Here is a 24,694-nt window from a genome sequence, read left to right on the forward strand (position 1 = left end):
ACAAAATGAATGAGTCTTACAAACATAATTATAAGCAAAGGAAGCCAGACACAAAAGAGTATATGCTGTATAATTGCATTTATATGCAGTTCAAAAATAGGCAAAGTTCATCTATGGTGTTAGATGTCTGAATAATGATTCTTGTTGGAAGAAGGGAGTGATTGGAAGAATCCTAACAGGTTTCTAGTAATGTTCTTTTTCTTTAGCTGAGTTCTTGTCGCATAGGAATGTTCACTCATGAAAAGATGTTGAGCTCTATACTTACGATTGGTGTACCTTTCTGTATATACATTATATGTCATTAAAATGTATGTATGAAAAAAGGGGAAGAGATAACCAAAAACCAAAGATGTAAACCTAGCAGCTAAAACTTGAGCAACAGGGTCGGGCATGGTGGCTCATGCCTGTAATCTCAGCACTTTGGGAGGCCGAGGCGGGTGGAGCGCCCGAGATCAGGAGTTCGAGACCAACCTGACCAATATGGCAAAACCCCCTCTCTACTAAAAATACAAAAATTAGCCGGGTGTGGTAGCATGCACCTGTAGTTCTAGCTACTCGGGAGGCTAAGGCAGGAGAATTGCTTGAACCCAGGAGGCGAAAGCTGCAGTGAGCCGAGATCACGCCACTCCATCTTAAAAAAAAAAAACTTGGGTAACAGCATTGTGGGTTTTATTAAACATGGAGTTTTAGTTTAATGTCCATCAAGAGGAGAACTTGAGGCCTTGGGGACATACAAGAAAAGAAGATTTAACTAAAACATACACGGAATGCTGGAACCATCAAAAAGCTGCACCCACACCAAAAGGCTGAACTAGAGGGAAAAATCTCCATACCAACAAACAGGTAGAAAACAATGAAGCTTGTTTGCCTTAAACAGAATTCAGAGTTTTGTTTCTTTTTTAAAAAATGTCTCTTTAGAAAATTATAACCCAGACCTAAGCCTGATGAAGTTAGAGGGTTCACATACGTACTTCGTGCTACTTACATGGTCCAGAATTCTCCAAGATGGCATCTTATTTTGAAGGTTGACCTGAAATGGAAACTCTGGGTGACAGAAATGTTCAGTATCTTTTTTTTTTTTTTTGAGATGGAGTCATGCTCTGTCATCAGGCTGGAGTGCAGTGGCGTAATCTCAGCTCACTGCAACCTCCGCCTCCTGGGTTCAAGCGATTCTCCTGCTTCAGCCTCCTGAGTAGCTGGGACTACAGGTGTGCACCACCACATCCAGCTAATTTTTGTACTTTTAGGAGAGACAGGGTTTCACCATGTTGGCCAGGATGGTCTTGATCTCTTGACCTCATGATCTGCCCACCTCAGTCTCTGAAAGTGCTGGGATTACAGGTGTGAGCCACTGCACCTGGCCAGAAATTTTCAGTATCTTGACTGCGGGGATGGTTACACAAAGGTACATATTTGTCAAATCTCCTCATACATAAAGAGTGAATTGCATTCTATGTAAAATATTACTGAAAAAATAAACAGACTTTAAAATAGTTAGTGCTGGAATGGTACTATACCTGGTATACCTAGCAGAGGCAAACACAAATTCACTAAGGAAGGACATAGTTTCAAAACGAAATGGGATTACAATGGAAAATTGAAAAACACACAGAAATAATCCATTTTTGAACAAAAACTAGCAAATAGTAAATAGTAGAATTATGTTCCACAACTTCAATCAACACAAGTGTTGTATAGACCTGGATTGGGAAAATTAAGTATGTTTAAAATAATTAGAGCTATAAAAGAAGGAGTAGAAAATATAGAAAAGAAAACACAGACAAAATTAAAAACAAAACAGATTACAAACAAACCAAATAGAACACCTAGAAGTTAAAAATATAGTATATTAACACCCACTTTGAAGCTATTTGAAAAAGCTAGCTTTATTTTGTTTCCTGCAGCAAAAAAGAAAACACACCAGAGGAATTGTGCGATGGGGATTTGCACTTGAACTGGCTATTTGTAAGCAAGGAATGTTCACTCATGAAAAGATGTTGAGCTCTATACTTATGATTGGTGTACCTTTCTGTATATACATTATATGTCATTAAAATGTATGTATGAAAAAAGGGGAAGAGATAACCAAAAACCAAAGATGTAAACCTAGCAGCTAAAACTTGAGCAACAGGGTCGGGCATGGTGGCTCATGCCTGTAATCTCAGCACTTTGGGAGGCCGAGGCGGGTGGAGCGCCAGGAGTTAGCCAGGAGCTGCGGCTCATGCCTGTAATTCCAGCACTTTGGGAGGCTGAGGCGGGCAGATCACAAGGTCAGGAGTTTCAGACCAGCCTGACAAACATGGTGAAACCCGTCTCTACTAAAAATACAAAAATTAGCCAGGCATGGTGGTGGCCCCTGTAATCACAGCTACTCAGGAGGCTGAGGCAGGAGAATTGCTTGAACCTTGGAGGCAGAGGTTGCAGTGAGCTGAGTTCGTGCCATTGCACTCCAGCTTGGGTGACAAGAGCGAAACTCCATCTACGAAAAAAAAAAAAAAAAAAAGCAGGGGTCAGTTCTGGATCAGACGTTGTCAAGAAATGGAGGAAATTTGGTGATTTAATAACTTGATAAGTATCAGGAGTATTAAAGGAGGGCCAGAGTTATCACTGGTAAAAGAGCAGTAGTCACTTATGTTAGTCAAGAGTGAGAAATTTAGTCATTTTTGTAGTTGCAAAGTGTCTTTTCTGTTTTGCTCTAACCATTGACATGAAGTATCCTTATATAGACATTTTCTATTCTGTTAACATTGTTTTATTTGAGTTAGGAGTATCATGATCTAGCTAGCAGCTGCTAGTTAGGCAGTTTTTAATTTTATCACATGATTAAAATTTTAACCCCTTGAGGGATAAATTAATCAGCAATTTAGCTGAAGAGAGAATTAGCAAAATTGAAGTTAGATCTGAGGAAATTAGAATGTAGCACAAAGACTTACAGAGATGGAAAATATAAGAGCAGATGAGAGACTCAGAGGATAGAGCAACAAGGTCCAACATACATATAATAGACATTCAGGAATAAGAGAACAAAGAGAAAGAAAGGAGCGGCAATATTTAAAGTGATAACATCTGAGAACTTTCCAGAATTGATAGAAGATGTGAATGTTCATGTTCAGGAGGGACAATGAGAATGCAATAGAACAAATACAAATAAAACTGCATTGACAATATTTAAGCATATACTGGTAAAATCCGTGCACCAAACCCCCACAACACACAATTTACCTATTTAGCAAACTTGCACATGTACCCCCTGAAACCAAAATGAAAGTTAAAAATATTTGCTGGCTGGGCATGGTGGCTCATGCCTATAATTCCAGAATTCTGGGAGGCCAAGGTGGGCAGATCACTTGAGGTCAGGAGTTCCAGACCAGCCTGGCCAACCTTGTCTCTACTAAAAATTCAAAAATTAGCTGGGTGTGGTGGCAGGTGCCTGTAATCTCAGCTACTCAGGAGGCTGAGGCAGGCGAATTGCTTGAACCCAGGAGGTGGAGATTGCAGTGAGCCAAGATTGCGCCACTGCTCTCCAGACTTGATGACAGAGAGAGATCCCATCTCAAAAAACAACAAAAAAAGAAAGTTTATAGAAATTACTAAAATGTATCAGGAAGCACAAACTGTAATTAAACCTTTTAAAACCTACCTATTAAAACACAGAAATGATTAAATTGGAAAAAAAATTCAGTCACGTGTTTTACAAGACTTAAAAGACACTAAAACCAAAACCTTGGAAAATTTGAAAGTAAAAGAATGAAAAATATATATTATGCAAATACTTACCAAAAAAAGACCCTGGAGAAGCCCTAATAAAATAAGTTCCTCAAAGAAATTAAAAAAAAAAAAAAAACACTGTGATATAAGAAAGGGTAGACATCTAATAATTCAAAAAATAACCAGGGAAAATATAACAATTCTAAGTTTTTAAACACCAGTTAATATAGCCTCAAATATATAATATATAAATATATAAAATTAACAGTATTATACAAATAAATTGACAAATCCACAATTACTGTAGGTGATCATATCAGTTTTCTGTTGAAAAATCAAAGAAAAATTTAAAAGCATGTGGATGATTTGCACACTATTAACAAGCTTGATCTAATATACATATATAGAATTGCACCCAACACTTATAGATAAAGCATTTTATTCAGGCACACAATATGCCAAAACTGACAATGAACTTGGGCCACAAAGGTGGTCCCAGCGGAGAATCCCTCATATGTATTAGGCATGTACCCTGTGCCAAACTAAATGCTTTAGTGCTTTACATATATAATATGAAACAATACAACATTATATATAAAATTTAATCCTCACAACAACCCTACTTGGGTGGGCACTATTGTTATCCCCATTTTAAAGATGAGAAAACTCAAGCTAGAAGAAATTAAGAAAATTGCTGAAGTTTATCAACCAATAAATTGGAAGATGGGGTTCAACTAGCACAAGCTACACATGTGCACCTTTTAGAAAAAAATTTTAAAGATACACATAAGCACATAGTCTCAACACCTTGAATTAACAAGTTTAGCCATTTAGTTGTATTTCCTAGAATCTTTTCCTTCTCTCTAAAAGATATACCACACTTGACCAAGAAGCAGCTTCTCTGCTCCTTCTGGGATCGTCGTCTTGTTTGGCCCACCTGCCTCTACTCCTGCCTCCACCATGTCCATCAGGGTGACCCAGAAGTCCTACAAGATGTCCACCTCTGACCCTCCGGCCTTCAGCAGCCGTTCCTACACGAGTGGGCCCGGTGCCCCACATCAGCTCCTTGAGCTTCTCTGGAGTGGACAGTAGCAGCTTTCGGGATGGCCGGGGCAGCAGCTATGGTGGGGCCAGCGGCATGAGAGGCATCACCACATTCGCAGTCAACCAGAGCCTGCTGAGCCCCTTTGTCCTGGAGGTGGACCCCAACATCCAGGTGGTGAGCACCCAGGAGAAGGAGCAGATCAAGACCCTCACCAACAGGTTTGCCTCTTTCATAGACAAGGTAGGGTTCCTGGAGTAGCAGAACAAGATGTTGGAGACCAAGTGGAGCCTCCTGCAGCAGCAGAAGACCGTTGGGAGCAACATGCCCAACATATTCGAGTGCTACTTCAACAACCTTAGGTGGCAGCTGGAGACTCTGGGCCAGGAGAAGCTGAAGTTGGAGGGGGAGCTTGGCAACATGCAGGGGCTGGTGGAGGACTTTAAGAACAAATATGAGGATGAGATCAATAAGCGTACAGAGGTGGAAAGTGAATTTGTCTTCATCAAGAAGGATGTGGATGAAGCTAACACGAACAAGATAGATCTGGAGTCTCACCAACTGATGAGATCAGCTTCCTTGGGCAGCTGTATGAAGAGGAGATCCAGGAGCTGCAGTCCTAGATCTCGGACACATCTGTAGTGCTGTCCCTGGACAACAGCCGCTCCCTGGACATAAACACCATCATCGCTGAGGTCAAGGCACAGTACGAGGAGCTCACCAACTGCAGTGGAGCTGAGGCTGAGAGCATGTATCAGATCAAGTATGAGGAGCTGCAATGCTGGCTGGGAAGCAGGGGGATGACCTGCGGGCACAGAGACTGAGATCTCTGAGATGAACCGGAACATCAGCCGGCTCTAGGCTGAGATTGAGGGCATCAAAGGCTAGAGGGCTTCCCTGGAGGATGCCATGGCAGATGCTGAGCAGCGTGGAGAGCTGGCCATCAAGGATGCCAACGCCAAGCTGTCCGAGCTGGAGGCCGCCCTGCAGCAGGCCAAGCAAGACATGGCATGGCAGCTGCGTGAGTACCAGGAGCTGATGAACGTCAAGCTGGCCCTGGACATTGAGATCGCCACCTGCAGAAAGCTGCTGGAGGGTGAGGAGAGCCGGCTAGAGTCTGGGATGCAGAACATGAATATTCATAGGAAGACCACCGGCAGCTTTGCAGGTGGTCTGAGTTCAGCTTATGGGGGCTTCACAATCCCCGGCCTCAGCTACGGCCTGGGCTCCAGCTTTGGCCCTGGCGCGGGCTCTAGCTCCTTCAGCCGTGGTTGTGAAGAAGATCGAGACCTGCGATGGGAAGCTGGTGTCCGAGTCCTCTGACGTTCTGTCCAAGTGACAGCTGCGGCAGCCCCTCTCAGCCTACCCTTTCTGCGCTGCCCCAGAGCCTGGGAGGGAGGCCACTGTGCAGGGGAGCACAGGGAACAGGAGACCCACCTGAGGCTCAGCCCTAGCCCCTCAGCCCACCCGCGGGGGAGTTTACTGCCTGGGGACCCCGCTTGCCCATGCGTCCAGCTACAAAACAATTCAATTGTTATTTTTATTTTTATTTTTTGGTCCAAATTAAAACCTCAGCTAGTTCTGCCAACTGTAAAAAAAAAAAAAAAAAAAAAAGAAAGATGTAGCACACTTACAGTCAAGTTTGATAACGTCTCACAGTTTGACTCCCAATGCCTTTTCTCCATGGTGGGTATATATCCTTCAAGTTTACATTTTATATGTTTTTAATAACCTTTGCCACCATTAGAATTATACAATATTGCTTTGATGAGTATGGACATGTAAATGTGTACATATGTATGGTATAAATTTTAATAGTTATATGGAGAACGTAGGGTGGGGCATTTTGAGTATGAAAAAATAGCTTATGATATAAACCCAAAACAGTGAGAAATTCAGTGAGGCTAGAACATAAGCTGTATGAGAGCAAGTGTCTATAGACATAAATTGGGACCAGATTTAAAGCATTTTTTTTTTAATACCACAGTATCAAGATTGGACTTTATCTTTTAGGAATAAGAACAGTTATTTTTTCTTTCTAAGGAAGAAAGTGGTGTATTCAGATACTTTTAAGTAAAATAGAGTCATCATAATGTCTTATCTCAAATAATGTTCCTGTACAACATAATACAATTATTATCTATAATACAATTAATAACAATTTCCTTAATATAATAAAATATCCTTTTGATATCAAAATTTCCTCAATTATCTCCAGCATGTCTTCTGAAATTGGTTTATTCAAATCATGTTCTAATCAAATACCACACATTGCATTGCAATTGGTTCATCTCTTCAATCCCTTTCATTTTAATAAAGCCCCCCATCACTCTTTTCATGTCATTAAAATGCTGTACACTTACAGAACATCTCACTTCTAGATTTTCCCCAATTTTTCCTTTTGATATTGTTTTAACTCTTTCCTCTGCCCTTTGTATTTCCTACAAAACAGAATTTAGGTTTAAAGCTTGTTTCAATTCAGGTTAAATATTTTTAGCAAGAATACTTGATAGGTGATGTAATACATCAGGAGGTACATGATATCTGGTTGTTGACTAAAAATGGATGCTAAGATTAATCACTGAGTTAAACATTGCAGGTCTCACCATTGCACTGTTGTAGTAGTTTATGTTCTTCTCCCAGCAAGTAATCTTTGGGGTAATGACTTGGCATTGGATATGTTGTCATCCTGTCTCTCCTTATCACTTGACCAATGGCTCTGGCATACATTGGTGATCCTAGTTTCAATCACTAATTTCTTTTTTTTTTTTTTTTTGAGATGGAGTTTTGCTCTTATTGTCCAAGCTGAAGTGCAATGGCTCAATCTCGGCTCACTGCAACCTCTGCCTCCCAAATTCAAGCAATTCTCCTGCCTCAGCCTCCCGAGTAGTCGGGATTACAGGCTTGCACTACCACACCCAGCTAATTTTGTTTTTAGTAAAAACGGGATTTCTCCGTGTTGGTCAGGCTGGTCTTGAACTCCTGACCTCAGGTGATCTGCCTGCCTTGGTCTCCCAAAGTGTTGGGATTACAGGCTCATGCCTCAATCAGTAATTTCTTTAGGGGTTACAAAATGGTAATTTTCTAGTTTTGTTACTTCTTCTAGATGTATTTGCTGTCATTCCTTTGTAAAGTAGAGCCTTTTCTTATTAGCTGAGATTATTTAGTTGCCCTGATATATAAATCTTACCAAATAAATACTTAGTTATAAATACTTAATTATAGGACATATACAACCGGGCTATTTTGCCTCTGCAAAGAACCACTATGAAACTTTCTGATCATAATGCAATTGAATGAGAAATCATTAATAAAAATACCTGAAATAATATTTATATTTAGATATTTAAAATAGGTTCTAAATAAATTGTAGGTCAAAAGCAAATTGAACATGAAAATTGACCGATATTTATAAAAATAATAAGCTTAAACAAAGTAACAAAATACCAAACAATTAGGTTCAGAAAAAAAAAATAAAGGGAAAACAACTATAAGCAATTTTACACCAAGAAATTTAAAAATTTAGACACAATGTACAACTTTTTAAGAAAAAATAATTTACCAAGAACAAGTAAAACACTTGAATATAACGAATCAATTTAATCAGAAGTTTAAAATGTTCCTCCACTAAAAACACTGTCCGCTGAGGTCAGAAAGATTTATGACAGAGTGCTACTGAACAATCAAAGAACAAATAATACTTGCCTTGTGCAAACTGTTCCAGAGAATAGAAAACAAGGCAATAACTCACAGCTATTTTATGAAAATAATATAAATCTAATACTAAAAACAGACAAGAGCAGTGTGAAAAAAATTAAAGGCTATTAAACTGTTAACTGTTCACTAGAATTGTTCTCTCTTTTTGGGGGCATGCGATGAAACAATATTTCTTAATCTTCTTTATAGTCAGATGTGGGCATGTGACAATGTTATATTGTAATAAGTGGAAGTGATGTATCCCACTGACAAATATAGAGCATAAAAAATTCCAGCCACAGTCCTCAAGGCTCTTCTCCTTTACGACTGACTATAATGGTGACCTCCAAGGCCACCACAGAAGATACAAATTCAAGATGGCAGAGCCCCAGACTGTGTCCCTGAGAAATCACATGCAGCAGATATTTACATTTCATATAACTGACAAAGGATTAGGATCCAGAGTATAAAAATAACTCTTATAAGTGAGAAAAAAAAAATGAGAAGACAAAGGATATTGATCAGATAATTCAGTAAAAGTAAAAAAAAAAAAAAAAAAAAAAACCAAACAGATGGCCAATAAAGAAATGCCAAAGTGCTCATTCTCACTAGTAACCACTGAACTCTAATGCCATACTGCAGTGAGATACCCTTGCTAAATTTTGTTTAGCAACAAAATTTATATCTGACGATAACAAGTGTTGATGAGACTAGGAAGCAACAAGAATTCTTTTCTTGGTTTTTTTTTTTTTTTTTTTTTTTTTTTTTTGAGACAAAGACAGGCTCTGTCACCCAGGCTGGAGTGCAGTGGCGCGATCTCGGCTCAGGGCAACCTTTCAGGTTGCTTGCCTTTCAGGTTCAAGCAATTCCTTGCCTTGGCCTCCTGAGTAGCTGGGATTACAGGCACACACCACCACGCCCAGCTAATTTTTGTATTTTTAGTAAAGACGGGGTTTCACCATCTTGGCCAGGCTGGTCTTGAACTCCTGACCTCATGATCCACCCTCCTTAGTCTCCCAAAGTGCTGGGATTACAGGGGTGAGCCACCGTGCACGGCCAAGAACTCTTTTCTTTCATTCACTGATGATAGAGGCATAAATTGGAGAATAATTTAGTAAAATCTAATAAAGTTAAAAATAAATTATTTCTTATATTCCAGCAAGTTCATTCTTTGGTATACGTTCTAGAAAACAATCACACATGTGCACAAGAAACATTGATAAGAATCTTTGCAGAATTTTATCTTTGCATAAAGAGCAAAGCGTAGAAACAAAAAAACACCAGCAAGAGAATGGCTAAATACAGACATACTATATAGCAAGAAAACTAAATTCTCTTAAGTAATATGTATGAACTTGGATAATTCTCAAAAACATTATGTTAAAGGTAACACAGAACAAGTAGCAGAAGCATAGTACAGAAGATATGCCTTACACAAAGTTCAAAAGCAGGCAAACCAATCATTGTGAGTACTTATATATGTAATCGTGTAAAGGCATACATAATGATAAACACCAAATTCAGGATAGTGGTTGCCTTTAGAAAGGGGAAAAAGTTGTATGGCCATATCACCCTGAATGTGTGATCTTGTTTGAGAGCAGAAGGTAATCAGGGTTGGAACTGGTTAGTACTTGTATTGCAGGAATAAAGAAAGATGAAAACAGGGAACTTGAAATGAGTCTGTAATGTTTTCTTTTTTTTTTTTTTTTTCCTTTTTTTTTTGAGGTGGAATCTCCTTCTGTTGCCCAGGGTGGAGTGCAATGGCACGATCTCAGCTCACTGCAACCTCTGTCTCCTGGGTTCAAGCGATTCTTCTGCCTCAGCCTCCTAAGGAGCTGGGATTACAGGCACGCGCCACCGTGCCCAGCTAATTTTGTATATTTTTAGTAGAGACGGGGTTTCACCATGTTGGCCAAGCTGGTCTCGAACCCCTGACCTCATAATCTGCTTGCCTCAGCCTCCCAAAGTGCTGGGATTACAGGCGTGAGCCACCATGCCTGGCCAAAGTTTTATTTTAAAAAATAAGTGTACGAAGGACCTCATATAAATATAACAAAATGTTAAGATTTGACAAGGCTGGATCATGTATTTTAAGGTGTTCAATAATTTTTTGTATGTTTAAAATGCAGTTGATCCCATTATTTATGGATGCAACATTCATTAATTTGCTAAAATTTATTCGTAACTCCCAAGTCAATATCCATTGCACTTTTGCAACATTTGCAGATATGAACAGAGTGGTGAAAAAATTGTCACCCAATATGTACATTCTTACCTGAATCAGAACGAGATGATGCTCTGCCTTCTTACTTTAGCTCTCATACTGTGAAAAATGTCCTTTTCACAGTCTCTTTAGCACTACATTGCTATCGTTTGGCTGTTTGTTCTGATGCAGGGCAGGTGAGTCCCCAAATTGGAGGTTATCCTGGGAAGGTTCCTGGCTTCACTCAGGAAAGAACTGATTGGTGTTAGACAGCAACTTATATTGGAGCGGCAGTGTACAGCAGCAGCAGAGAAATTGCTACTTGCAGAGCAGGGCTACCCCATAACAGTGTGCCCAGAGTAGCAGCTCAGAGGCAGTTCTGTAGCCATATTTATATCCACTTTTAATTACATGCAAATTAAGAGGAGGATTTTGCAGAAATTTCTAGAAAATGGGTGGTAACATCTGGGTTGGTTTGTTGCCATGGAAAAGGGTGGTAATTTCCAAGTGTTGCCATGGCAATGTAAACTGACATGGTACTGGTGAGTATGTCTTGTGGAGGGTGCTTTTGCCTCCTCCTTGTTTCAGCTAGTCTTCAGTCAGTTCTGCAGCCTGAGCCCTGCCTCTGGAGTCAAGTCCTGCCTCCTACCTCAGTTCCCTCAAACTTCATGTTGAAATTTGATCTCCAATATTGGAGATGGGGCATCATGGGAGGTGTTTGGGCCATGGGGATAGATTCCTTATGAATGGCTTGGTTCCATCCATGAGAGCTGATAGTTAATGAGCCTGGCACCTCTCTCCCTTCTCTCTTGCTTCCTCTCTCACAATGTGATCTCTGCACATGTTGGTCCCTTGTCACCTTCTGTCATGAGGAGAAGCAGCCAGTGGCTCGCACCAGAAGCAGATGCTGGTGCCTTGCTTCTTGTACAACCTGCAGAACCATGAGACAAATAAACCTCTTTTCTTTATAAATTACTCAGCCTCAGGTATTCGTTTGTAACCACACTAAATGGACTAAAACACATGCATTTCACAATTTTGTGTTTTTGTTGGTAATTTCACTCTTTAAATAGCTCCCAAGCATAGTGCTGAAGTGATAGCTAGCGATTCTAAGTACAAAAAAGGCTGTGATATGCATTAGGGAGAAAATATGTTTGTTAGGTAAGTTACATTCAGGCATGAATTACAGTTTTGTTGGCCATGAGTTCAATGTTAATGAATCAACAAGACGTTAAACAGCAGGTGTGTTTAGATAGAAACACACATAAAACAAGTTTATGTATTGATTAGTTGATGAAAATATGGTGACCAGAGGTTTATTGGAGCCTAACCCTATATTTCCTCTAGGAGCAGTGACTCAGTATTTACTATTTCTGTGTTTGCAGCAACAGTATAGAACATAACTACCATGAATAACAAGGATCAACTGCATTTAATTTAAAATAATATATACTTCCAAAAAAAGGGGCAGCCTTTCAAATTTTTTCTCCCTGAAAAATTTGAAAATATATAGGAAACAAAGTATTCTAAGAAGATGGCAGAGTAGGAAGCACCAGGAATCTCTCTCTGCATATTGACAAAAATTGCACTAGCAGAATCTGTCTGATGTAACTACTGTGGAATTCTGTAGTCTATTGAAAGCTTGCAACTACCAAAGGAAGGTTGAAATGGTAAATTGTAGTTAATTTTAGTCAATTTTAGCTTTTAGCACAGTAGCAGCCACTCATCCCTACGCCCAGGCAAGTGTGCCTGTGTTCCAGGAGCAGCTTGCTCACAGCTTGTAGGAGCCAGGATGAACAAAAAGCATTCTGTTTTCCAAATATTGAGGATTTGTGCTCTGATTGATGATTGCTGCTCCTGATCACTGTGGTACAGACAAGAAGCAGGCGGCCATTGTTTTTGCACTTCTCTCATTGCTTCAGGCCTCTTTTCCTCCAGTGGAAGTGACCTCCAAAGAACTTAAAGGCCAGTGGCCTTTTCTTTCCCTCCTCGTTTTCATTTCTTTGTTTTTTCCCCTTTTGGGAGCCAGGCATTAAAGACTAGAAAACTTGTAAGACAACCATAAAATCTAGGAAAATTAGAAAGTGACCATGGATGCCAAGGAGAAGATGCAGACCCAGAAAAGACCCAAGAAGACCTTAAGTTTATACCTCAGGCTGATCCTTAGCAAAGAGACTCCCTCCAACAATTGAAGAACCTCCAAAACAATTTTTAAAAACACAATAACAAAAACCAGCAAACCCTGGGAAGGAGAAAAATCTGATTTCCAGAATTACAACGTTATTAGATTCAAATGTCCGGTTTTCAACAAAAAAATCACAAAGCAAAACTAAAAAAAAAAATCACAAGGCACACAGAGAAATTAAAAATATATGGCTTAACATAGAAAAAAATAAACCAGCAGAAATTGTTCCTGGAAAGACCTGATGGAGAACCTACAAGACAAACATTTAAGAACAACTGTCTTAAAGATGCTCAGTGAACTAAAGAAGATGCAAAGAAAGCCGAGAAAACATGTATGAAGAAATGGAAATATCAATGAAGAGATAGAAAGCCTAACAAGAAACCAAAGAGAAATACTGGAGCTAAAATGTATAATAACTGAAATTAAAAACTCACAAGAGGGACCCAAAGGCAGGTTTGAGCAGGCAGAATAAATAATCGGGAATCTTGAAAATATAATGATGAAAATTATAGAGTCTGAGACCAGAAAGAAATAAAATTAAAGGAAGAGAGCCGAAGGGACTTGTGGGACATCATCAAGCAAACCACCATAAGTAACATGAGAGTCTCAGAAGGAGAAGAGATAAAAAGAGGGGCAGAGAGAATATGCAAAAATAATAATGGCTGAAAACTTCCCAAATTTGATGAAACATATGAATATAAACATCCAAGAACCTCAATAAACCTCAAGTAGGATGAACTGAAAGAGTCCCACAATGAGACACCTTGTAATTAAACTTTTGAAAGAAAAAGTGAGAAAGCAGCAAGAGAGAAACATGTCACATACAAGGGATCCTTAATAACATTATCAGCATATTTCTCATCAGAATCTTCAGAGGCCAGCAGGCAGTGGGCCAACATATTCAAAGGGCTAAATCTAAATGGAAATAACTGCCCACCAGTAATTCTATATCTGATGAAACTGTCTTTCAAAAGTGAGGGAGAAAATAAGACATTCACGGATAAACGAAAGCTGAGCGAGTTTGTGACCATGAGAACTTTTCTGCAAGAAGTGCTTAAGGGAGTTCTGCAGGATAAAATAAAAGGATATTATACAGTAATAAAAGCTGTATGAAGAAATAGAGATCTTAATAAAGGTAATTACATGGACAATTATAAAAGTATTATAATGGTTTGTAACTACATTTTTGTTTTCCACATGACTTAAGAGACTAACACATTAAAACATTATTAGATTAAATCTAGTATTATTATAACATTGGTTTGTAACTTCCTATTTTGTTCTCTACATAATTTAAGAGACTAATGTATTTTAAAAATTATTAGTTTATGCTTTGGGGTACACAATGTATAAACGTAATTTTGTGATATTCACAATTGAAAGAGACGAAAAAGAAGCTGTAAAGGAGCAAAGTTGTATGTTATTAAAGTTAAGCTAGTATAAATTCAAATTATAGCATTATAACTTTAAGGTATTAAGTGTAATCTCCATGGGAACCACAAATAAGAGATATTTGTACACTCAAGTCTTTAGCAGCATTATTTTTAATAGTTAAAACATGAAAACAATCCAAGTGTTCATTGATGGATGAATGGATAAGCAAAATATAGTATATACATACAAAGAAATATTATTCAACCTTAAAAAGGAAGGAAATTTCAGCATATGCTATAACATGGATGAACACTGAACACATTATGCTACGTGAAATAAGTCAGTCACAGAAGGACAAATACTATATGATTCCACTAATATGATGTGTTTAGAGTAGTCAACACCATAGTGACAAAAAGAAGAGTGACGGTTGCCAGGGAATAATACAACATTTCAATTTTACAAAATGAAAGGAGTTATGGAGATAGATGGTGGTGATGATAGCACAACATTATGAATGTACTTAATATCACTGAACTATGGTTAAGGTCATAAATTTTGTTATGTGTACTTTACCACAATTACAAATTGATTAAAAAAAAAAAAAAGAAAGAAGACAATATTCAGGTTGGGTCTAGTCTAACTACAGAATGACTTGGATTGGACCATAATTCCTTGTTCTAAGATGTATTTTTTTTATTTTTTTATTTATTTATTTTTGAGATGGAGTCTCATTCTGTCGCCCAGGCTGCAGTGCAGTGGCACGATCTCTGCTCACTGCAACTTCCACCTCCCAGGTTCAAGTGATTCTCCTGCTTCAGCCTCCCAAGTAGATGGGATTACAGGTGTATGCCACCATGCCCAGTTAATTTTTGTATTTTCAGTAGAGACGGGGTTTCACTGTGTTGGTCAGGCTGGTCTCAAACTCCTGACCTTGTGATCCTCCCACCTTGGCCTCCCAAAGTGCTGGGATTACAGGTGTGAGCCACTGTGCCTGGCCAAGATGTATTTCTATCTTATGCTTTTTACACTTTCGAAACTGGAATGCATCCCACACAATCTATGTGCTCATTTAATGTGGACATACTCTTTGTATTCCCCTTAAAATGTTTTCAAACTGATGATGGTTGTATTATTTATTGAAGGTGTTTGGAATACAGGCAATCTAGTCAGTTGAAGTAACTCTAATAAGCTGTATTGAATGATACCCAGTGATTCCATGGAGTGATGGGAATGTGGTCTGTGATTGAGTAGACACTTGAATGTTCCACCTGAAGCCCTTGCTAGCCTCTGCTCTACTTGGGCAGAATAAATCATTAAGCTCCATCATAGTATTCTCCCCTTTCCTGATTAAAAACACAGGAGGAAAGAGGAAACAACCTCTGAAGAATCACTATTTCAGGTAGGAAAGGCTAAGGGATATAACAGCATTTGGGGATATCTGCAGATAAGTGGGAGTACAGGAGTGGTTTTTTAAAGGGAAAAGAAAGAAGAGTAAGGTAAGATGGTATGAAGCCAAATCTCGGAATGTATCTGGTTTTACAACTTTGATTTTGGAATCATGTGAATATTTTACAGAACTGAAACAAAACAAAATAAAATATTTTACGTAATTTAAAAAACAACAAATTTCTAAAAGTCAAAACTAACCCAAACAAAGGAATACGGGAATTATTGTATGTTCCATCTTTGCAACTCTTTGATAAGTCTAAAATTATTCTGAAAGAAAATGTTTTAAAAAATTACCTAAACAAGTAATCTTAACTGTGTATTAAGTTGGTGACATAATCACAGAGAAAATAATTTTTTTGAGACGGAATCTTGCTCTGTCGCCCAGGCTGGAGTGCAGTGGGGCAATCTTGGCTCACTGCAAGCTCCGACCCCGCCCCGGGTTCACACCATTCTCCTACCTCAGCCTTCCAAGTAGCTGGGACTACAGGCACCTGCCACCTCGCCCAGCTAATTTTTTTTTGTACTTTTTTTTTTTTAGTAGAGACGGGCTTTCACCGTGTCAGGCAGGATGGTCTCGATCTCCTGACCTCGTGATCTGCCTGCCTCGGCCTCCCAAAGTGTTGGGATTACAGGCATGAGCCACCGCGGCCGGCCGAGGAAATAATTTTTTAAATGTCTGTATGTGTTAGGCAAAATAATGGTCTTCAAAGACATCCTGACTTTAATCCCTGGACTTTCTGAATAGGTTACATTAAAATGGCAAAAAAGACTTTGCAGATGCAATTAAAGTTATAGACTTTATACAGGAAAATTTGCCTGAAATATTTAGGTGAGTCTGATCTAATCACATAAACCCTTTAAAGCAGAGAGCTTTGACTGAAAGCAGAAGAGACGTTTCAGAAGTGGAAATCAGAGAGATTCTAAGCATCAAAAGGACTCAGTGTGCTGTGGCTGACACTGAGATGGAGAGACCCATTCCCCAAAACTAGAGGGTAGCCTTTAGGAGCTTACAGTGGTCCCAAACTGACAGTCAGCAGAGAAATGGGGACCTCAGTCCTGCAGCCATAAGAAACTGATTTGTGTCAACAACCGGAGTGAGATTGGAAGTGAATTTTCCCCCAGAGCATCCAGTTAAGTGCCCAGGCTGGCCAACTCTTGATTTAGCCTTGCAAAACCTGAAGCAGAGAAACCAGCCAAGCCAACCTGGACTTCTGACCTATTGAACTGTGAGATGACACATTTGTGTTGTTTTATATTGCTAAGTTTGTGGTAATATATTATGGTAGCAATAAAAAAAAAAAGCAATACACTTTAAAACACATTTTGGCTATGTTTTCCTGGAGGGATATTTTGTAAGGATAAAAAGAAGTACAAAAAATGGTGAAATGTTATACTGAGTAGTCTTATTTTAATAATTACAGTGGCATTATTTGAAACTCTTATCAATAAATATATATTAGTCATGGTTCTAGCAAGAAACAAGTAACAGACCTAAATTAGGACAATTTGAGGCTAATTTAATAAAAAGTACTACAGGTATATGGGCAGAATGTAGGGAAGCACACAAAGAGTCATGTAGGAATCTACCTGAAGGAGCAAAGGACCTGTAAGGAGAGAACTGTGTGAACTCTGCTACCTAACAGAGTGGTAGCATAGAGGTAAATTTTGAATGAGTGAATGAACTAATTTTGTTAAAAAGCAGATCTGATCAAACTACCCATTCATAACATATAAACAAAGAAAGCACTATGAATCTAATGCGAAAATACTTTCTCTAACTTGTCCCTCACACCATCTTTACCCCCAGACTTTTTTCAATTCAAGTAGTTTGTCCTGGTTACTCATTTCTCTCTAATAAGAATACACATTTACCCCTCTTTCGCTTACCTTTGCAATACCCTGTCTTTCCAAGCAAAGTATATTTCCTGTCCCATTGACATAAGCAGAAACTATAGAGGTGTTTTCATGGCTTGGACTTAGCCTCTTGCACTCCAGTGATCCAACAAATATTGGTAGCTACAGGTTCAAAAAGACTGTAGAGAAGATTTAAACCCAACTTCCATTCTAGAGTCTACTGCCTCAGTGTAGAGCTATAGACGGTCATATGCAGTTGAACCCAGCTATGCCCAAACAAGCACAACCAAACTGGCCAACTTATAGACTCACACATTGATCCAGAAACATTGAACTGGTGGCTCTAGCCATAGCAATTTAGTAAGAACAAGCAACAAAAGGCATCCAGATTGGAAAGGAAGGAATAAAAATAACTCTTTTAACAGATGACATGGTCTTTCCTTAAAAAAAGTTTAAGGTATCCAGTAGAAATTATTAGAAGTAATAAATAAATTTAGAAAGTTTGCCGAATTCTGTGTCAGTATATAAAAATCAGTCATATTTCCATACACTAGCAATAAAAACTAAAAAAAGAAATTAATAAAGCAACTTCATTTACAATGGCATCAAAAAGAATAAGCACTTAGTAATAAACTTAACAAAAGAAGTGCGAGACTTTTACACTAAAAACTGTAATACATGGCTGGGCCCAGTGGCTTATGCCTGTAATCCCAGCACTTTGAGAGGCAGAGTTAGGCAGATCACCTGAGGTCAGGAGTTCAAAACCAGTCTAGCCAAAATGGTGAAACCCCATCTCTACTAAAAATACAAAAATTAGCCAGGTGTGGTGTCACGTGCCTGTAATCACAGCTACTCGGGAGGCTGAAGCAGGAAAATCGCTTGAACCCGGGAGGCGGAGGTTGCAGTGAGCCTCCCACCATCGCACTCCAGCCTAGATGACAGACCAAGACTCCATCTCAAAAAAAAAAAAAAAAAAAAAGAACTGTAATACATTTTTAAAAGAACTTAAAGAAGATCTAAATAAATAGAAAGATGGCCTGTGTTCATGGATTGGGAGACTTAATATTGTTAGGATGGCAATACCTCCCAAATTGATCTACATATTCAATCCAATGCCTAACAAAATCCTAGCTGCCTTTTTCACAGAAATTGTCAAGGTGATCACAAATTTCATATGAAAATTCAAGAGATCCAGAATATCGAAAATGATCTTGAAAAGAACAAATCTGGTGGACTCACACTTCTTGATTTCAACACTTACTGCAAAACTACAGTCATGTCACAGACAATGTGGTACTAGTATCAACATAGACCTATAGATTAATAGACTAAAATTGAGAGTCCAGAAATAAACCTTTACATTTTTATTTACTTGGTTTTCAAAAAAAAAAAAAAAAAAAAAAAAAAATGCCAAGACAATTCAGTATGGAAAGAATTCTTTTCTACAAATGGTGCTGTGCAACTGAATATTCATGTTCAAATGGATGAAATTGGACTCCTACCTCACGCCATATACAAAAAAATTAACTCAAAATAGATTTTAGACCTAAATGAAAGGAATGAAACTTTCTTTTTTCTTTTTCTTTATTTTTGAGACAGAGTCTCACTCTGTCATCCAGGCTGGAGTGCAGTGGCGCAGTCTTGGCTCACTGCAACCTCTGCCTCCCGGGTTCAAATGATTCTCCTGCCTCAGCCTCCCAAGCAGCTGGGATTACAGGTGCCTGCCACCATGCCAGGCTAATTTTTGTATTTTAGTAGAGATGAGTTTTCATCATGTTGGCCAGGCTGGTCTCAAACTCCTGACCTTGTGATCTGCACACCTCAGCCTCCCAGAGTACGGGCGTTACAGGTGTGAGCCACCACACCCCGCCTAAACTTTCTTTTAAGGATTCTCCTAAAAGAAAATATCTTCATAAACTTGTATTAAGCATTGACACCAGGTGCAATGGCTCACGCCTGTAATCCTAGCACTTTGGGAGGCCAAGGTGGGCAGATCACCTGATGTCAGGGGTTTGAGACCAGCCTGGCCAACATGGTGAAACCTCATCTCTACTAAAACTACATAAAATTAGTTGAGCATGGTGGCGGGTGCCTGTAATCCCAGCTACTCGGGAGGCTGAGGCAGAATTGCTTGAACCCAGGAGATGGAGGTTGCAGAGAGCCAAGATGGTGCCATTGCACTCTGGCCTGGGCAATAAGAGTGTAACTCTGCCTCAAAAAAAAAAAAAAAGGTTTTTTTGTATTAAGATTGCTTTCTTAGACATGACAACAAAAGCACAAGTGATGCAAAACAAAAATAGATAAACTAGAATTCATTAGAATTTAAATACTTTTGTGTTTCAAAGAACACCATCGAGAAAATGTAAAATAACTGCATAATGAGAAAAAATATTTGCAATTCATATAGCTAACAATGGAATGTATCTAGAATATATAAAGGACTCTTATTATTTAACAATAAAAGAAAATTTCTCAGTTTAAAAAATGAGCAAAGAAAAAAGAATAAAAGATTTAACTAGGCATCTTTTTAAAAGAAGACATAAAAATAGCTAACAGCATATGAAAAAATGCTCAATATCCAATATCATTAGTCAGTAGGGAATTGAAAATCAAAACCATAAGATATTACTTCATAACAGTGCAAACAAACAAAAACAGACATTATCAAGTGTTGGTTAGGAGGTGGATAAATTGGAATCTTCATACATCGGTAGTTGGGTTATAAATTGGCAAACACTGGAAAACAGGTTGGCAGTCTCTCAAAATGTTAAACCTAGAGTTACTATGGTACTCAGCAATTCCATTTCTAGGTATTTAACCAAGAGAATTGAAAACATATATCCATACAAAAACTTGGATACAAATGTTCATAGCAGCATTATTCAGAATAGTCAAAAAGTAGAAACAACCCAAATGTCAATGTACTGATTAATGGATAAATAAAATGCTGTATATCCATACAATGGATATAGCCACTACAAGAAATGAAGTGCTGATACATACTATGACATGAATGAATCTTGGAAACATGCTAAAAGAAAGAAGAAGACATAAAATACATACATTGTATGATTCCATTTGTATGAAATGTTTAGTTAGGAAGATCATAGGGGTAGAAAGTAGACTCACAGTTTTCAGGCAGTTGGGAAAGGGAGAAATGAGAGACAAATGCTAGTAAATATTGTTCAAAGTCACACACACACACACACAGGTAGGCTTCAGAGTTGTATTTGTTTTTAAATGCATGTTCTCATATGATGAACAAAGCAGGGTATGTTAAGCCTGAGTGATTATTTTATGTATGTTTGTCACTCTATCTTTTCCTTCCCTCTTTCTTTCCTTTCTTCCTGCCTTCATTTTTCTCTTCTTTTCTTTTAATGTGAACTTTTCACTATAGATATTTTAATACAATAGAGATGACAATGGACTTCCTATTTATTTTTTGATAAATTTTATTTATTTATTTTTATTAGACATTTTATTCCTTTTTTTTTGAGATGGAGTCTCACTCTGTCGCCCAGACCAGAGTGCAGTGGCGCAGTCTCAGCTCACTGTAACCTCCACCTCCCGGGTTCAAGCAATTCTCCTGCCTCAGCCTCCCGAATAGCTGGGATTACAGGCGTGTACCACCACACTCAGCTAATTTTTGTATTTTTAGTAGAGAACAGGTTTCACCATGTTGGCCAGGCTGGTCTCGAACTCCTTACCTCAGGTGATTCTCCCACCTCGGCCTCCCAAACTATTGGGATTTACAGGTGTGAGCCACCATGCCCAGCCAGCAAAATTTTTTAACTTTTATTTTGGTTTCAGGGGTACATGTGCAGGTTTGTTAAACAGGTAAATTGTGTGTTGTGGGGGTTTGGTGTGCGGTTTATTTCATCACCCAGGTAATAAACATAGTACCCAGTAGGTAGTTTTTCAATCCTCACTGTCCACCCTCAAGTAGGCCCTAGTGTCTGTTGTTCCTTTTTTTGTGTCCATGCATACTCAGTGTTTAGCTCCCACTTATAAATGAGAGCATGTGGTATTTGGTTTTCTGTTCCTGTATTAGTGTACTTAGGAAAATGGCCTCTGGCTCCATCCATGTTGCTGCAAAGGACATGACCTTGTCTTTTTTATGGCTGCATAGTATTCCATGATGTATATATACCACATTTTCTTTATCCAGTCTACTGTTGATGGGCATTTAGGTTTATTCCATGTCTTCGCTGTTGTGAATAGTACTGAGATGACCATATGTATGCATGTGTCTTTCCGATAGGACAATCTATAGTCCTTTGGGTATATACCCAATAATGGGATTGCTGGGTTGAATGGTAATCTGTTTTAAGTTCTTTGAGATATCACCAAACTGCTATTCACAGTGGATGAACTGCCACCAGCAAGGTATACGCCTTCCGTTTTCTTTGCAACCTTGCCAATATCTGTTATTTTTTGACTTTTCGGTAATAGCCATTTTGACTGGTGTGAGATGGTATCTTACTGTGGTTTAGATTTGCATTTCTCTAATGATTAGTGATGTTGAACATTTTTTCATATGCTTATTGGCTGTATGTTATTTATTTATTTATTTATTTTGAGATGGAGTCTCACTCTGTCACCCAGGCTGGAGTGCAGTGGCGCCATCTCTGCTCACTGCAAGCTCCACCTCCCAGGTTCATGCCATTCTCCTGTCTCAGCCTCCCGAGTAGCTGGGATTACAGGCACCCGCCACCACACCTGGCTAATTTTTTGTATTTTTAGTAGAGACAGGGTTTCAACGTGTTAACCAGGATGTTCTCAATCTCCTGACCTTTTATACCATTTCATCTTCACAGTTCTTTTTAGTGAAATCAGCATAATACCTATACCAAAATTTAGCAAAAGTATCTTGGGAGTGGGAGATGGGAAATAAAAGCAAACCTACAGATTAATCTCATTTTACATAAAAACTTTCAATAATATGTTAGCAAATAGAATTTAGTAGTAAAAAAATTATAAAATAGGATTCATCTCAGGGATGCAAGGACATTTATCAATAAAATTTGCCACATTGGCAGTTCAAAGTAAAAATAATACAGTAATAGTGGGAGATATAGGGCTTACTTGTAAGATAACTCATGAGATAACTTACACTATACTGGGGTGAGACAGGCAATAAACAAATAAACCTACAGTATAATGCAGGTATGATACTGGTGCAGAAATAGCAATACGGATTACCAGAAAAGAGGAGAAAGTACAGAAATGAACACATGTAATACTCATAACTTGTGCATAACCAAAAAGGATTTCAAAGCAGTTAGAAAATGATAGACTATACTAGAAATTGTGTTAGGTATTTTGCTAGCTATTTGGAATTTTATTTTTTATTTTATGTATTAATTTTTGAAAAGGGGTCTCACTCTGTTGCCCAGGCTAGAGTGCAGTGGCATGATCTTGGCTCACTGCAGACTTGACTTCCCAGGCTCAAGTGATCCTCCCACCTCAGCCTTTCAAGTAGCTGGGACTATAGGTGCATGCCACCATGCTTGGCTAATTTTTGTATTTTTTTTTGTAAAGATGGGGTCTTGCCATGTTGCCCAGGCTTGTCTCAAACTCCTGGGCTCAAGCAATCCTCTCACCTCAGTCTCCCAAAGTGCTGTGACTACAGTCATGAGCCACTGTGCCCAGCCTCATTTGGAATTTTAAAAATAAATAGCTAGATCTATCCTATATCCTCATATGAAAATAAATTCCAGGTGGATTAAAACTTTGTCAACAGAGAAAAAACAATAAAATTACTAAAGTAAAATAAGTAAACATTTATATTTTCTTGGAGTGAGGGAAGTTCAGTGACATGTTAAAAATTATAGAAACCTGATGAAAATGGCAGCACAGATTTATGCACATTAAATAGTAAGAAATGTATATACTAAATACAGTATTTTACCTTGAAAAAGACTTGAAGTTTGGATGCAGAAATGGACTCAGTAGAATTGCCTCTTGTGAATTCTTGTGTGGTGATCTAAGAAGGATTTTCTGAAATTAGAAAGTTTTAATGTGAGATGTGGGTGGGTGGGTTTGTAGCACACATAGTGATCTGAAGTAACTGGTAGATGTTTGATGTGTGTGTAGTATCTTTTATGCATTCTTATTTCAGTGTGTTCAGTTGGGTGCAGTTTTCTAGTTACCCCTAGTGTTTTACACCTGTAAAAATCAGAGATGAACAAGCAAAAAAATTGCCTTACACTCAAATTATCTTCTAATACATCAGTTGCATTGGAATAAATTCTCGTTTTCAAAATAAGTGTCATAGCAGAACTGATAGAATAACAAAGATCTCTCCACCTCTTCAAAGTAGCACTGAGAAAATACATTGTAAAACTGTGGGAGTCTGATGGGTCGCGGGACTCACTCCCTGTGCCCCAGGAAAGATTATGTGCCATGGATCATCCCGGGCTAGAGTTCCATCTCATTTCCTTGTAGCGTATGCATTTATCTACTTGTTTGTTAGGAAGGATGAGGTAGAATCAAACATGCCTTTGAAATTAAGCTTCTGTGGTCCAAACTGAAAGGGGATTTTCTAGAGCAGTTTGTATCATCTGGAGAATTCTCTTTTTTGATTCATGGGTTTTCCAAGTTGTTCACTGTGGGCACATTTTTCTCTTCTTCCTCTTTCTTCCAAAAGTCATCAATTTCAAAAAATTTTACTAAAGTTCTCAGAAATCGCTATTAGGAAATGAATTTTTTTTTTGTTCAGGAAACTTTTAATCACAATTTTAAAGGGCTTTGAGTTCCTTATTCCCCACAAGAAAAAATATTATAAGACATATGTAATGTTGGCAGTATCGATACAGTATTTCCTTAGAGAGTAACACATTTTTGAAGAAAGTTTCTTAACATTTCCATAATTCAGGAAAGAATGGGGTAGTACAGGAAAAGGTACCAAATGAACATAGGTAATTGAGTTATGCAGGTATTGTTTTTAGTTTATTGTGATACAGTTATAATTTCAGGCCGCATAACATTGCCTGGAATAAATATTTATTGGAGTCTATGACAAAATAAATTTTAGAGACTATATTGTAAGGAAAATGAAATATTTTTTCTCATCCATTGCTAGGTTCATGACTAAAGCCCTTACAACAAAAGACAAATTAACAAGAGAAAAGCATATGCATTTATTTAATGTAAGTTTTACTTTACATGGGAGCCTTCA

The 24,694-nt window shown here is 38.3% G+C and overlaps 1 pseudogene; it reads left to right on the top strand.

Moving 5' to 3' along the window:
- The first annotated feature begins 986 nt into the window (after nucleotides 1-986).
- Nucleotides 987-6,089, top strand: LOC111521930 (annotated as a pseudogene).
- Nucleotides 6,090-24,694: the final 18,605 nt, after the last annotated feature.

This window comes from Piliocolobus tephrosceles, chromosome 9, assembly GCF_002776525.5.
Source record: "Piliocolobus tephrosceles isolate RC106 chromosome 9, ASM277652v3, whole genome shotgun sequence".
Lineage (NCBI taxonomy): Eukaryota > Metazoa > Chordata > Mammalia > Primates > Cercopithecidae > Piliocolobus > Piliocolobus tephrosceles.